The sequence below is a fragment of the Camelina sativa genome, chromosome 7, assembly GCF_030686135.1.
Source record: "Camelina sativa cultivar CO46 ecotype springtype chromosome 7, ASM3068613v1".
Lineage (NCBI taxonomy): Eukaryota > Viridiplantae > Streptophyta > Magnoliopsida > Brassicales > Brassicaceae > Camelina > Camelina sativa.
Window position 1 is genome coordinate 13,035,637 of NC_141886.1, and position 16,364 is coordinate 13,052,000.

Here is a 16,364-nt window from a genome sequence, read left to right on the forward strand (position 1 = left end):
ATGCTGAGGAGAATTGAAGCAATCCTGAGGAGAAAACAAGAGAGTTAAGGCTGTAGAATCAAGGTCCGGAGTCCAACTCGACCGCACACTCGACCACCACTCGACCGTGTGCTGAGAAGGACTCGACCGAGTGGAGAATGCACGAGAGAAGCCAGCTCGACCAGCCACTCGACCGAGCACTGGTCGAGTTGACCGAGCCGTTGACTGCTTTGACTTTTTGTATTTTTAGGGCTTCCACCTCACCTCCTATATAAAGCCCTTGTACCTGCAGCCACCAAAGAGTCCAGCTTTTTAGAGAGTCCAGCTTTTAGAGAGTCTAAAACCTAGTTTTTACCTTTTTTAGATTTATTCCTTTTGCACTTTCTTTTATTTTAGATTTTGTACTTGTTTAAGAAAGAAAGACTAGATTCTTGTATTTTGTTTGTTTCATAACTTTCAAAATATTAAGATTTCGAGTTTTATTTCTTCATCAATATTGTAGATCTCTGTTTCATCTTTCTAATGATGCAAGTTTCAATATTTTCTGGGTTTTTGACATATTTCACCATGTGTTCTTGTGAGTAGTTTGCTTAGGACCTTGAGGATGGGTTAGGCTGGGTTGATCTTGTGGTTTATTTGATTTGGTCAAGCTTGATTGTTTTAGATCTCTTCTAGGCTAGATGTTCTTAATGCTGATCCTATATCTGAGAAGGTAGGGTTTGATTTCAAGCATCTTAGCATCACACCAATGTCTAAGGAGCATAGATAAGGCTAGATCTAGAGCTTACCATTAGGCTTGCTAAGAGATTAGAAGTCTTGTTTGGTTTGAGATGTATTGCTTAATGCCTGCTTGTGTAGATTCTTTACTTTGTGAGAACAAGTCTAGAAATGCATAGGTTTGATTGTTTCTTGCCATGAGAGTGGATTAAACATGTCTTAGAATAGTATGTCTAGAGATTAGCTCAAAGTTTGCTTGAGATTTGTTGACCAAGTTAGATAACTACAATGATTAGCTCAGCCCATGAATCCCTCCTCAAGGCCTTCTTTGTTTATTAATATCTTAGTCTAAATATCATTGCTTGCTTGTTGTTTGATTCGTTTTTGCATTGCTCTGTTTTTCTTGTGTTGCTCTGTTTACACGTTTAGTCTAGCTCGACCACGCACTCGACCTACACTGGTCGAGTGCTGCTCGAGTTCATCCCCAGAACTTGTGTTTATGATTTGTGATTGTCTTGTTTCATTCCTGTTTCATTTCCATTGCATTCACTTAGTTTTCTGTTCATTACTTGTCTTGCATTAGTTCATCAGCATAGTGTCAACTTCCGTTCTAGTTTCATTATAGCTTTAATTTGTCTGTTCTGTTTGCATTTAGTATCATGTTCTAGTTGGTTTTACTTTCTGCATTTCATATCTCATTATAGGATTGTTAGTGACAAACAATCTTTACAATTGGCTTGACTTAGACTCATATGCACATCTTAATTGTTCACAATCACTCAGATAGGATTGACACCTCTTATACTGCAACTGCATAAGGGGAATTGAAACACCCTGTCTTCTATTCATTCCATACATCATCATTCCATACATCATTCATTCACCACACCACAAAGAAAGTCAGTTTCAATTTGGTGCCGTTGCCCATTTGAGTTTGTTTTGTGACATTTAGGATCATTATTAGTCTAAGATTAAGTTCGTTTAAACACTTGTGACGTTACTGAACTCGAATCTTCCTTCGCATAGCTGTCTTGAGTTTCAGGTACCCACTCGACCACCCACTCGACCACCACTCGACCGAGCTGTGATCGAGCACTTGATCGAGCCAGAAGCCGGATCCAAATAGCCATTACTTCCCAGTCGACTCGACCACCCACTCGAGCCTGCGCTCGACCGAGTACCTGTTCGAGTCAGTAATGATGTACCACAACAGTATGTTCAATTACATACCCATTCAACATCAACCAGTCTACCAGACTGAATTGTATCCCTCTCCATGGTTCCAGACCTCACAAGCAAAAGAACCTGACTTAAGAGCTATGATGCAACAACTGTTGCTTGGGCAAGCTACTAAGCAGATTGAGGAAGCAAGGCAGTTTGCTGAGCTGCACCAAATGTTGAATTCTTATTCTACTGGACTGAATAACCAGTTGGAGAGACTGAGCTCTACAATCACGAACATGGAGAGTTGCATGGCTTCTACTTCCTCTACTACACCAAACCAACTTCAACACCCAAGGGAATGCACTGCTAAGGCCATTCATCTCAATGAGGCAATTGTCACTGAGGACAGTGAAGTCCAAGTTTGGGGGAATTCATCAGTTACTAAAGCCCCAAGTGACATTTGTGCAAAGCAAAAGAAGGTCGACATTGCACTCGACCAGGAACTCGAGCAGCCACTCGACCGAGTGCATGCTCGAGTGGTCGATCGAGCTGGAGACTCCGAAGCTGTCAAACCTGTTAAGTACATTCCTCCTGCTTACAAGCCTCCACTACCATTCCCAGGACGTTTCAAAGCACAAAAGCTGAAAGAACTCAGAGAAATTATTGAGAAAAGGGAACAGTTGGCTTTGCAACAAGAGAAGGAGTTAGCTTTACAACAAGGGGAAGTCATTGAGAAGGAAGAAGTCATGGCTTTGAAGGAAGAGGTTGTGATTGAAAAGAAGGAAGTGAGGGCCATTCAACAGGAGGCTGTCATTGAAGAGAAGGAAGCAGAGAGAGGACCAGCTTTGGAACAATATACCCCATATCCTCTCTACAAAGGCATGTCACTTGACATATCCAAGCAGAAAGCTAATAATCAAAACAGGAGAGATCAAGAAGAGATTGGGACAGCTATTGTACCAACAAAACTTGAAGATCCAGGTCCATTCAATCTACCTTGCTCCATCAGCTACCTTCACTTCAACAAATGCTTGTGTGATCTTGGAGCATCTGTTAGTGTCATGCCCTACTCTATAGCAGAAAAGCTTGGACACACTGAATTCAAGCCAAGCAATCTCTACATAAGTCTAGCTGATGGTTCACACAAAGATGTAGTTGGTAAATTGGAGAGCCTCCTAGTCAAGATAGGCAAGGCAAGAATTCCCACTGATTTCATCATAATAAAGATGGATAAGGAGGTAGAGGATCCAATCTTGTTTGGGAGACCATTCCTTGCCACAGCAGGAGCAATCATTGATGTTAAGGAGGGGCTGATAAGGTTGAACATATCTGAAGGTTTGACTATGTACTTTGATATTACAAATCCATCTAACCTACCAACCATTGGAGGTCAACCATTTAAGATTGAAGATAAGGCTGATTTTGGGGTTTTGAGAGAAGAAGAGACTTCAACAGCTAAGGTCACATCTCATGAGGAATCAGTTCAAGATCTTCAAGTTCAGCTCAACAAGAGGTCTTTGAAGAAGGCAAGACCAAGACTCAAGTTTAAGAAGAAACAAAGTTCAAGTGTTAAGGAAGTAGTGATCAAGAAGGAACACCAAGGTTACCAAGTCGAACCAGGGGGATTTCATCACCTCCTTGGTATCTAAACAAAGCCTAAGAAGGCAATCAAAAGTCAAGCTTAGTGACTCTAAACAAGCTCACTAGGGAGGAAGTCCCTAAGGTATCCATGTACATATTGTTTAAGGTTTTTGGTATTTTGATTTTAGTTTTGGTATTTTCATGATCAGGGAATCAAGGGAGGCCAGATAGAAGAATAAAAGGAGACTCGCGGTCCAGCTCGACCCCCCCACTCGAGCACGTACTCGACCGAGTCTCGGTCGATTCCCATCGTCGAGCTGCCCCAATCTCCACCTCCAAGTCATCAACAAGACCCCAACTACTCCTATGACAGCATGCAAGAGGATTTGGACAACTACTTCCACAATCCCTAAGGTACCACTATCACCTTCACTTGTAGATATCATTGCATTTCATATTGTGTTTTGTGATTCGTTTTTACTATTGAATCCTCAATCAAATTTCTTTCACACAGGGACTATGTGATTTAAGTTTGAGGGAGGGTTTGAGATAGCATTTGACATTGTGTTTTGTGATTCTTATTTCAAATTTTTAGCATCATCATGTTAGTATTTGCATATCATCTAAGACATAGAAAAACCCTAAAAATTTGAAAATTTTGAAAAAATCTTTATTAAAAAAAAAAAAGAGTGTTCATGTAGTTTGCACTGTGCATTAGGATCTTGTTTAGCATGTTTCATGTAGGATTGTATAGTATTTGCATTAGGGATCTATGATGAGAATTCCCTTGTTAACTTGTTTATTCACTAGACTAGGATCAATGCCCAAGTTAATAGTACTTTGATGATGGTTGAGTGGTTAGAAGCATAAGATTGAACCAAGCCTTGAATTCCTACATTGCATTTGGTCTAAATTAAAGCATGTTGAGATTTGAAACCATTTCCTATTTATAAGAACCTAATATTGACTTTCAATTATCAATGTGTGCATTGCTTTAAACTCATGGATACCATATACATATTTGGATCATCTTTTTCCTTTTTACCACTCTTGTTGATCCAAGTAGCTGATTTCCTCATTAAGAATCAGTTCTCCTACCCCTAAACCAAACCTTCTTTCAAGCCATGTTTATTCTTGTGTGTGTGAGGCCTTTTTGGGATTGAGCTTGGTAGAAAGTGTTAGGTTTGAACTGACAAGAGTAAAGCCTTGTGTAGTTCAAGTTTGCATTTTTCAAACTAGATAGGACTAGGTGGTTCACTTGTTGGGTTTGGGACTTGGCTGTTATGAAAAGAAAAGAGGAAAAAGAGAAAGAAAAGGTTAGAGTCTTTAAGAGGAGAATTTGTTTAAGTAAAAGTCTAGTGAAAGGATGGGAAGTAAAAAATGTTGAGAATGGTTCTAATTAAAGAAAAGAAAAGAAAGAAAAGAGCAGTCTAGCAAAATGCTTATATGTCTTAAGAATAAGAAGAAAAGAGAACCATAGCAAATAAGTAAGAATCCCCCATCCCACTAGAAAGATCAAATAAGAAACATCTCCTAAGACTTGAAAACCAAAAGAGAAAAGGGTGAAAGAGAAGAGAAGAAGTTAAAGGGTAGCACTAGGATCAATTGGGTTTAGATTGATAGGATAAACACTTTGGGTACCTTTGGGTAGACAAGGTTTTGTTCTTGTATGTGTCTAAGTGTTCTTACCTTTAGCATTCTTCTAAAGCTCAATCCATTTTAATGAGAGAACCTTGATTTTGATAAGCCCTACTCTAAAAAGAGATCATCATTGTGTCAAAGCCTTTATTTCCAAGCCAAATGAGTTTAAGCATTGCATAGAATTGATTCATGTTCTTGATTAATGAATGTTAAAGGAAATGGTTGATTTGAATGCATGTGGATGTCTAAGGCTCAAATCAGTAAAGGTTGTGATATGCTTGTCTAAAGTCTTTAAGTATAGCTCATTCAATTTGCATCATAGTACTAGTAACTTGGACATTGATTCTAGATAGTCTATTTGCAAGCTTTAGGAGCTGAGATCCCAGTTTCAAACCTCACCTACCTTATTTTGTCTTGATTATTTGCTTGAGGGCAAGCAAAGACTAAGTTTGGGGGTGTTGATGTTCATATATTTTACCTTGTTTTCCCTTAGTTTATTCACAACTTTTGCATCTTTTGCTATCCATTTAGGCCATTATTGTGTAGCTTTAGGACTAATCATGCATTAGAGTATAGTTGCATTGCATTTGCATCTTTTCATGCATAAACAGGTGATTTTGGAGCTTAAGGAGCATGGAAGCAATGCTGAGGAGAAGTGAAGCAATCCTGAGGAGAAAACAAGAGAGTTAAGGCTGTAGAATCAAGGTCCGGAGTCCAACTCGACCGCACACTCGACCACCACTCGACCGTGTGCTGAGAAGGACTCGACCGAGTGGAGAATGCACGAGAGAAGCCAGCTCGACCAGCCACTCGACCGAGCACTGGTCGAGTTGACCGAGCCGTTGACTGCTTGACTTTTTGTATTTTTAGGGCTTCCACCTCACCTCCTATATAAAGCCCTTGTACCTGCAGCCACCAAAGAGTCCAGCTTTTTAGAGAGTTCAGCTTTTAGAGAGTCTAAAACCTAGTTTTTACCTTTTTTAGATTTATTCCTTTTGCACTTTCTTTTATTTTAGATTTTGTACTTGTTTAAGAAAGAAAGACTAGATTCTTGTATTTTGTTTGTTTCATAACTTTCAAAATATTAAGATTTCGAGTTTTATTTCTTCATCAATAATGTAGATCTCTGTTTCATCTTTCTAATGATGCAAGTTTCAATATTTTCTGGGTTTTTGACATATTTCACCATGTGTTCTTGTGAGTAGTTTGCTTAGTACCTTGAGGATGGGTTAGGCTGGGTTGATCTTGTGGTTTATTTGATTTGGTCAAGCTTGATTGTCGTAGATCTCTTCTAGGCTAGATGTTCTTAATGCTGATCCTATATCTGAGAAGGTAGGGTTTGATTTCAAGCATCTTAGCATCACACCAATGTCTAAGGAGCATAGATAAGGCTAGATCTAGAGCTTACCATTAGGCTTGCTAAGAGATTAGAAGTCTTGTTTGGTTTGAGATGTATTGCTTAATGCCTGCTTGTGTAGATTCTTTACTTTGTGAGAACAAGTCTAGAAATGCATAGGTTTGATTGTTTCTTGCCATGAGAGTGGATTAAACATGTCTTAGAATAGTATGTCTAGAGATTAGCTCAAAGTTTGCTTGAGATTTGTTGACCAAGTTAGATAACCACAATGATTAGCTCAGCCCATGAATCCCTCCTCAAGGCCTTCTTTGTTTATTAATATCTTAGTCTAAATATCATTGATTGCTTGTTGTTTGATTCGTTTATGCATTGCTCTGTTTTTCTTGTGTTGCTCTGTTTTCACGTTTAGTCTAGCTCGACCACGTACTCGACCTACACTCGGTCGAGTGCTGCTCGAGTTCATCTCCCGAACTTGTGTTTATGATTTGTGATTGTCTTGTTTCATTCCTGTTTCATTTCCATTGCATTCACTTAGTTTTCTGTTCATTACTTGTCTTGCATTAGTTCATCAGCATAGTGTCAACTTCTGTTCTAGTTTCATTATAGCTTTAATTTGTCTGTTCTGTTTGCATTTAGTATCTTGTTCTAGTTGGTTTTACTTTCTGCATTTCATATCTCATTATAGGATTGTTAGTGACAAACAATCTTTACAATTGGCTTGACTTAGACTCATATACACATCTTAATTGTTCACAATCACTCAAATAGGATTGACACCTCTTATACTGCAACTGCATAAGGGGAATTGAAACACCCTGACTTCTATTCATTCCATACATCATCATTCCATACATCATTCATTCACCACACCACAAAGAAAGTCAGTTTCAAGAACACAAGGAATGGCTAGCGGCTGTTGATGATGAGACCGGTGCGATGATCCGTAATCATACTTCGGACGAGGCTGAGCTTCCGCAAGGGAAGAAGGCGGTCAGCTCCAAATTGGTCTTCACAATTAAGTATATGAGCAATGGTGATGTGGAGCGCTATAAGGCTCGTCTTGTTGCTCGTGGTTTTACACAAACCTATGGCGATGATTACACGGATACGTTTGCTCCGGTCGCCAAGCTCCACACCGTCCGCGTTGTTCTCTCTCTTGCTACGAACTTCTCGTGGGACTTGTGGCAGATGGACGTCAAAAATGCCTTTCTTCAGGGGGAGCTCGAAGAAGAGGTCTACATGCATTCTCCCCTGGGCTAGGAGAGCATAGTCGCTCCGGGCAACGTTCTTCGTCTCCGCAAGGCTATCTACGGCTTGAAACAATCCCCTAGGGCGTGGTATCATAAACTTAGTTCCATGCTTCGTATCAACGGCTTTAGGCGATCGGAAGCGGACCACACCTTGTTTACTCTCTGCACTACCGGTGGTCGCGTGGTGGTCCTTGTTTATGTTGATGATATAATCATCACCGGTGATGATAAAGATGGAATCTCTACCACTAAGGCTCTTCTTCACTCCGCGTTTGACATCAAGGACCTTGGCAAACTCAAATATTTCCTTGGGATAGAAATCTCTCGATCTCCGGAAGGGCTGTTCCTCTCTCAACGCAAGTATACACTGGATTTACTCAAAGAAACTGGTAAACTTGGCGCTAAACCAGTCTCTACGCCACTTGAAGAGGGTTACCAGGTCAAGCGAAAGGGGGAGATGAAGAAATCACCAAATGCTCAAGTGAACAAGTTGGCTGAGCCATATGAGGATATGGGGAGATATCGTAGGTTGGTGGGGAAGTTGATCTATCTCACCATCACAAGACCAGATCTTTGCTATGCTGTGAATCAAGTTAGTCAACATATGTAAGCACCAACAAACTTCGATTGGAACACGGTAGAAAGGATCCTTTGTTATCTTAAAGGGAGCCCTGGCCGAGGCATTTGGATGGGGAAGAACAACAACACTGAGCTCGTTGGCTATTGTGACGCGGACTATGTGGGTGATACAACCGATAGGAAATCCACGACAGGGTATTGCACGTTCGTTGGAGGAAACCTAGTAACTTGGAAGTCGAAGAAACAGAAAGTTGTGTCTCAATCAAGTGCCGAGTCGGAATATAGGGCCATGAAGAAGCTCACAAACGAGCTTACATGGCTCAAAGGCCTCCTCAAGGACCTTGGAGTGGAGACTGACAAACCGATTACTATGCATTATGACAACAAGGCGGCAATACACATAGCAACCAACTCGGTCTTCCATGAAAGAACTAACAATATCGAGGTAGATTGCCATAAGGTACGAGAGAAGATTGAAGAAGGCGTAGTCTTACCATGTTACACGCCAAGCAAAGACCAATTGGCGGACATCTTCACAAAGGCCACTAGTCCACAAATTTGCGAATACATCACTAGCAAGCTTGGACTAGTAGATCCCACACACCCATGAGAAACTCCTCTAATCCGTAGGGATCATACTCTTTTCCATAACATGGTTTTGTCCCATGTGGTTTTCTATGTTAAGGTTTTTAACGAGGTGATTCCTTACGGGTTCCAATCTTAGCTGTTCCACTTGGCTAAGCTTGAGGGGGAGTATTGCCCATGGTACACTCGAGTCTTGAGGTTGTCCGTACGGCCATCCGTACACATACCATTGAGGCCGTCCGTACACATACCATTAAGGCCAAGGCCTATCGAGTGCAATGAGAAGAGATGAGGTTGGATTACCTACCAAGGCCCATTAGAAGGATCTCGAAGAAGTTATGGAGCCGTTGGAGGATAAGGTCACGAGATAGTTTCCCTTAAGGAGACAAGGTCACGTCGCTATCACCCTTGGGATCAGTCCCTTCTCTCTCTTTATGTCTCTATCTACAAGTTGTCGAGTGTATAGGTTGTTGCCCTAGTTTTTTCTTCCATTTAAGGCTCTTAGCCGACATTGTAAACAGATATACTAATAGTATCTAATCTTTCACAACACTCTCTCTACTCTACTTCTATTAAACCTTGCCCTTACTTCCACTTAAACGACTTAAACCAACATTAAGTGTCAAAATGTGTGACAATCCAATGCATTTGACTGATTGTAAGAGTTCGGGAGGAATTTGGAGTGTTTAGACAACAATTATACCCATTTTGTCCCAAAACAGGCTTAAAACAAGAAAACAGGCTAAAACCGAGAAAACATTAATTCGAAGAAATAAACAGCTTTGTTACTGTTCCTAGGGTCAAAATATGTAATAATCCAATCATTTGACTAATTGTAAGAGCTCGGGATGAATTTGGAGTGTTTAGACAACAATTATACCCATTTTGTCCCAAAACAGGCTAAAACCGAGAAGACATTGATTTAAGTGTCAAAAATGTGTGACAATCCAATGCATTTAACTAATTGTAAGAGTTCGGGAGGAATTTGGAGTGTTTAGACAACAATTATACCCATTTTGTTCCGAAACAGACTTAAAACAAGAAAACAGGCTAAAACCGAGAAAACATTAATTCGAAGAAATAAACAGCTTTTATACTGTTCCTAGGGTCAAAATATGTAATAATCCAATGCATTAGACTAATTGTAAGAGCTCGGGATGAATTTGGAGTGTTTAGACAACAATTATACCCATTTTGTCCCAAAACAGACTAAAACCGAGAGAACATTGATTTAAAGCAGTAAACATCTATGTTACTCTTTCTAGGGTGAAAATATGCAACAATCTAATGCGTTTGACTAATTATAAGAATTCGGGTTTAATTTGGAGTGTTTAGACAACACTTATACCTATTTTGTTCCAAAACAGGCTTAAATCGAGAAAACAGGCTAAAACCACGAAAACATTGATTAAAAGCAGTAAACAGCTTTGTTTGTGTTTTTGGGGTCAATATGTGTGACAATCGAATGCATTTGACTAATTGTAAGAGTTCGTGATGAATTTGGAGTGTTTAGACAACAATTATACCCATTTTGTCCAGAAACAGACTAAACCCGAGAAAACATTGATTTAAAGCAGTAAATAGCTATGTTACTCTTTCTAGGGTGAAAATATGTAACAGCTAATGCGTTTGAATAATTATAAGAGTTCGGGTTTAATTTGGAGTGTTTAGACAACAGTTATACCTATTTTGGAACCAAAATAGGCTTCAAAAGAGAAAACAGGCTAAAACCGAGAAAACATTAATTCGAAGCAGTAAACAGCTTTGTTTGTGTTTCTAGTATCAAAATGTGTGACAATCCAAAGCATTTAAATAATTGTAAGAGTTCGGGATGAATTTGGAGTGTTCAGACAACAATTATACCCATTTTGTCCCGAAACAGGCTTAAAACAAGAAAACAGGCTAAAACCGAGAAAACATTAATTCGAAGCAGTAAACAGCTTTGTTACTGTTCCTAGGGTCAAAATATGTAATAAACCAATGCATTTGACAACACTTATACCTATTTTGTTCCAAAACAGACATAAAACGAGAAAACAGACATAAAACGAGAAAACAGGCTAACACCGAGAAAACATTAATTCGAAGCAGTAAACAGCTTTTTTGTGTTTTTGTGTCAAAATGTGTTACAATCCAGTGCAGTTAACTAATTTTAAGAGTTCGGGAGGAATTTGGAGTGTTTAGACAACAATTATACCCATTTTGTCCTAAACCAGGCTAAAACTGAGAAAACATTGGTTTAAAGCAGTAAACAGCTATGTTACTCTTTCTAGGGTGAAAATATGTAACAATCTAATGCGTTTGACTAATTATACGAGTTCGGGTTTAATTTGGAGTGTTTAGACTATGAGAGCTCACACACACACCATCCGCACCACACCGTCCGTACAAGCACTGTCCGTACGGCCAATGCGAGATGGGCCGTCCGTACAACCAAGGCAAGATGGGCCGTCCGTACATGTTAGAGGAGTAGCGAGTTCAGTCCACTAGTTGAAGTCTCCAACGGTCACAAAGCCACTAGAACCTTCCTCCATTTAGCTGTTGTCGAGATTACACAAGTGGGAAGCAAAGAGAAGTCAAATAAGAGTCACATGTATGTTTAAGGAGACATGTCCCTTTCAGTCATGTAACTTGTGCATAGAATCTGTAGGGAATATTCTACTTGTATAGCCTATAATTAGTTTGTATCTAGGATCCATATTGAGTAAGAAGTGAGAATTCTTCTTCTACACTTTATCTCTTAGCTCTCTTTACACTCTTTACACTCTCCTCCTTTCTCTTGTTCTACACACTTGATCTTTACACTTCCATACACTCAAACTTACATGGTATCAGAGCCATTTTGCTCCTAATTCTGAATCTCTCACCCACCTTGTACTTCCGCTTCATCTCTCCTTCATTCTCTGTTTCGACTTGAAAGTCATCTCCCTTTAACCATTGGATAATAGCATTGACCAGCGGACAAAACTCCATGGAAGGCACCAAGACCTTGATTGTTCCAGTCACTCTCAAAGGAGAGAATTATTTGTTGTGGGCAAGAACCACAAAGACGGCTCTATGCGGCCGAGGGCTTTGGACCCATATCACATCAAGTGAAGCTCCAAAAGGAGAGCCAACCGAAGAAGGCAAAGCTGTAGCCGCAAGTGGTGAAGAAAAATGGTTTCAAGAAGACCAAAGTGTTCTAGCCATCACACAAAACTCCCTTGATGCTCCAATACTCGAGGCCTACTCGTATTGTGAAACGGCCAAGGATCTATGGGATACCTTGCAAAATGTTTTTGGTAACACTACCAACCTAAATCGAGTATTTGAGATCAGGAGGGCTATCAACAACCTAAGCCAAGAAGACATGGAGTTCACCAAATACTTTGGGAAGTTTCTGTCTCTTTGGGCAGAGCTTGAGATGCTTAGGCCGGCTACACTTGATCCGGCCATCTTGAACGAGAGGCGCGAGCAAGACAAGGTGTTCGGCCTCCTACTTACACTGAATCCATCCTACAACGACCTCATCAAACATATCTTAAGGTCAGACAAACTTCCTAGCCTAGAGGACGTATGTAGTCAGATTCAAAAGGAGCATGGCTCCATGGGGCTGTTTGGTAATAAGGGGGAGCTTGTAACCGCCAACAAGGCTGAAGCAGCGACCGCAAACAAAGGCTACTATCAAGGTGAAGACAAGAATCCTCCAGTGTGCAACCACTGTAAGAAGCCAGGCCATTTCAAGAATCAGTGTTGGATTCTTCACCCACATCTTCGAGCCAACCACCGTCGATGAATAACCGTGGCGCACCGAGAGCACATCAAGCGATCATGGAGTCGTCGAGTGCAGATCCAAACCATCAAGTCTCGGACGTGAACAGAACGGCCCTGGCTGCTAATACTGACCTTGTGAGGAAGTCTGATCTCGATGCACTCATCAAAGCACTCAAGGAGGCCTCTGGTAACTCCTTTCTTGCTTTAAAACCAAATAAACCCCTTATAGTTGATTCCGGTGCATCTCATCACATGATTAGTGATTTGAATTTGATTAGTGACATTAAACCTGCCTTAGGAAATGTGACTATAGCTAATGGTGAACAAATACCTATTAAAGGAATAGGAAATTTAAAGTTGTTTGATAGAGAATCTAAAGCATTTTACATGCCTAGTTTTACTTCTAATCTCTTATCTGTTAAAAGGGCTACAACTGATTTAAATTGCTATGCAATATTCGGTCCTAATGAGGTTTATTTTCAGGATATTGAGACAAGTAAAGTGCTTGGTCAAGGCTCTACCCAAGATGATCTCTACTTGCTCAAAGACTTAAATTTATCTTCTCCAAACCCTTCTTGTTTTAACTCAATTTCTAGGATTGTGAACAATGTTATTTGGCATGCTAGACTAGGACATCCTCATTCTAGAGCTCTTGAACTTATGTTTCCAAATATTTCTTTTAAAAATGATGAATGTGAGGCTTGTATTCTTGGTAAGCATTGCAAATCTGTTTTTCCCAAGTCATTGACTATTTATGATAATTGTTTTGATCTTGTTCATTCTGATGTTTGGACCTCTCCATGTTTATCTAGAGAAAATCAAAAATATTTTGTGACTTTTATTGATGAAAAATCAAATTATACTTGGCTAACCTTGCTTCCTTCTAAGGATAGGGTTCTTGAAGCTTTTAGTAATTTTCAAAATTATGTGACTAACCACTATAATGCCAAGATTAAAATTTTGAGATCAGATAATGGTGGAGAATATACAAGTCATACCTTCAAACAACATCTCAACAAACATGGGATAATTCATCAAACCAGTTGCCCTTATACCCCACAACAATATGGTGTAGCCGAAAGGAAGAATCGACATCTCATGGAGGTGGCTCGGTCTATGATGTTCCATACTCATGTACCAAAACGTTTTTGGAGTGATGCTGTCCTAGCCGCCTGTTACCTCATTAACCGGACGCCTACAAAGATTTTGCAAGATGTCTCTCCATTTGAGGTATTAAACAAAGAGAAACCCACCTTTGATCATCTTAGAGTATTCGGTTGTGTTTGCTTTGTGTTAAGACCAGGCGAATTATGGGATAAGCTTGATGCCAAGAGTACAAAAGCAATGTTCATCGGCTACTCCGCAACACAAAAAGGCTACAAGTGTTATGATCCAACAGCAAGGCGAGTTCTAGTCTCCCGGGACGTGAAGTTTGTTGAAAATCAAGGCTTCTATGATGCAAGAAACTGGGAAGAACTTCAAGACTTGTCTACCTCGGAATCCGATAAGGCCAGAAACCTCCGGATCATTCTCGAACGGCTAGGTGTGGAAAACGATCGGGTCAACCAACAACCAGCTGAGCCAAACTCACCAAGAGAGCCTAGTCTACCGACTGAGGCTGAACCAAGCCGAACGTCTACTCCTAACCCGGGCTCCGATCCAATAGACGCCACACAAGCTGATGAAGAAACGGTGCACCATGTTGACGATGAGTTGCGAGATGAGGAAGAAAGCACACCAACTGAAACTGGAGCCACAGAAAATGATCATGAGGAGATTATACCACTCAGACGTAGCCAACACCTCAAATTTGCCCCATCGAACTGGAAGAACACACGTGTGTACTACAACAATGTGGCCGTAGCGCATCCTATTCAAGCAGTGTGTACTCTTGCTCACCTTCCACCAGAACACCAAGCTTTTCTTAGCCAAATTGATGAGCATTGGGTTCCACAAACATATGACGAGGCCAAGGATCAAAAGGTATGGCGTGATGCGGTTCAAGCAGAGAGAACAGCTATGGAGAAGAACCATACATGGGACGAATCGGACTTACCAAAAGGGAAAAAGGCTGTCACCTCACGCTGGATCTTCTACATCAAGTATAAGAGTAACGGGGAGATTGAACGCCACAAGGCTCGCCTAGTTGCACGCGGGTTTACTAATAGGATCTCCCTAGGATAGAACTCCGATGAAAGGCTGAAGATAGGTGATAGGCGACGTGATCTTGTTGATGATGATGGACGAATGACTTTGAGTGATGATGTCTGAAGATCGAATGATGAAAACAATGGTTCGATGGAGATAGATGTTTAGGTGGTTGTATGGATTGGAACAAAGTGAAGAGTTTCTGTATCACAAAGTGTATAGAAACCCATAAATCAAGAACGCATTCTAGAATTCAAATTGAGAGAAAAAGTGAGACAATACTTGTTCATACAACTTCTTCCCTACCAAACAAGGAGGCGTGACTTTTAGGTTTTATAATAAACCCTAGGGCTCGACACTCTAAACAACAGGAAGTTCAAAGTAGGAAATAAGAAAATAACAAAGCGTTTAAGTGATCTGTAGTAGTACAGAAGTCACTTGTATTAGTACATTATTCCCCATTGGTAATGACTTCTAGATAACTCGACGTAGTGATCCATTTGCCTCATTAAAAACCATACCGAGAAAACCCATTGGGACAAAACTCAGCCATGAGAAAAAGAGTACAAACTTCACACCTAAGTTATCTAGTTATCATTACCGGGTGAAGTCTTCAGGGTGGATATGTTGAAGACTTGGATCCTCGGTAGATTGAATGACCCGTCAGCTATGAGTGCATGAGCTTCCTTGGCCATCTCCTTAGCTCTTGAACGAGTGATCCTTCCCACGATCTCCAGTTTCTCTGTAGTTTCTGTCTCCTTGCTGGCCACGATCATATCATCCTCCCCCTCTTCAAAAGGATTTGTCCTCAAATCGGAATCTGCATAGTAAGGGAGCAAATCAGAAACATTGAATGTTGATGATATGGTATACTTACCTTGAAGATCAATCTGATATGCGTTGTCATTGATCTGCTTGATGACTTCAAATGGACCATCAGCTCGTGGTAGAAGCTTGCTCTTCCTCTCTTCTGGGAACCTATCCTTGCGTAAGTGAATCCACACTAAGTCTCCTTCTTCGAAAACGATCTCCTTTCTGCCCTTGTTCGCATGTTTCTCGTATTGCTTGGTTCTTTTCTCTATGTTCTCCTTAGCTTTAGCATGTATCCTCCTGACCTGTTCAGCCTTTTCTTTGCCATCAAAGCTACACTTCACACTTAAAGGTAAAGGAATCAAGTCTAGAGGTGATTGTGGATTAAAACCATAAACAATTTCAAAAGGAGAGAATAGAGTAGCAGAATGCTTAGCGGGATTATATGCGAACTCTACGTGTGGTAAACATTCTTCCCATGACTTGAGATTGCTTTTCACTAAGGTCCTGAGGAGTGTAGATAGCGTCCTGTTCACAACTTCGGTTTGCCCATCTGTTTGCGGATGACATGTGGTTGAGAATGATAGCTTGGTTCCGGGTTTAGCCCATAGCGTTCTCCAGAAGTGTCCTAGAAACTTAGTATCTCGGTCTGAAACGATTACTTGAGGTATTCCATGGAGACGTACTACTTCCCATTTCTTCTCAACGTCTTTCGTCATTTGAGGCCAATAGAAGTGTGCTTGCAGTCCAAGTAGAGTCTTTGACACTCCGAAATGTCCAGCTAGTCCACCTCCGTGAGC

The 16,364-nt window shown here is 40.6% G+C and overlaps 1 pseudogene; it reads left to right on the forward strand.

Annotated features, from left to right (window-relative positions):
• Positions 1-12,202: 12,202 nt before the first annotated feature.
• LOC147941162 (uncharacterized) lies at positions 12,203-14,790 on the forward strand (annotated as a pseudogene).
• The last annotated feature ends 1,574 nt before the right edge of the window (positions 14,791-16,364 follow it).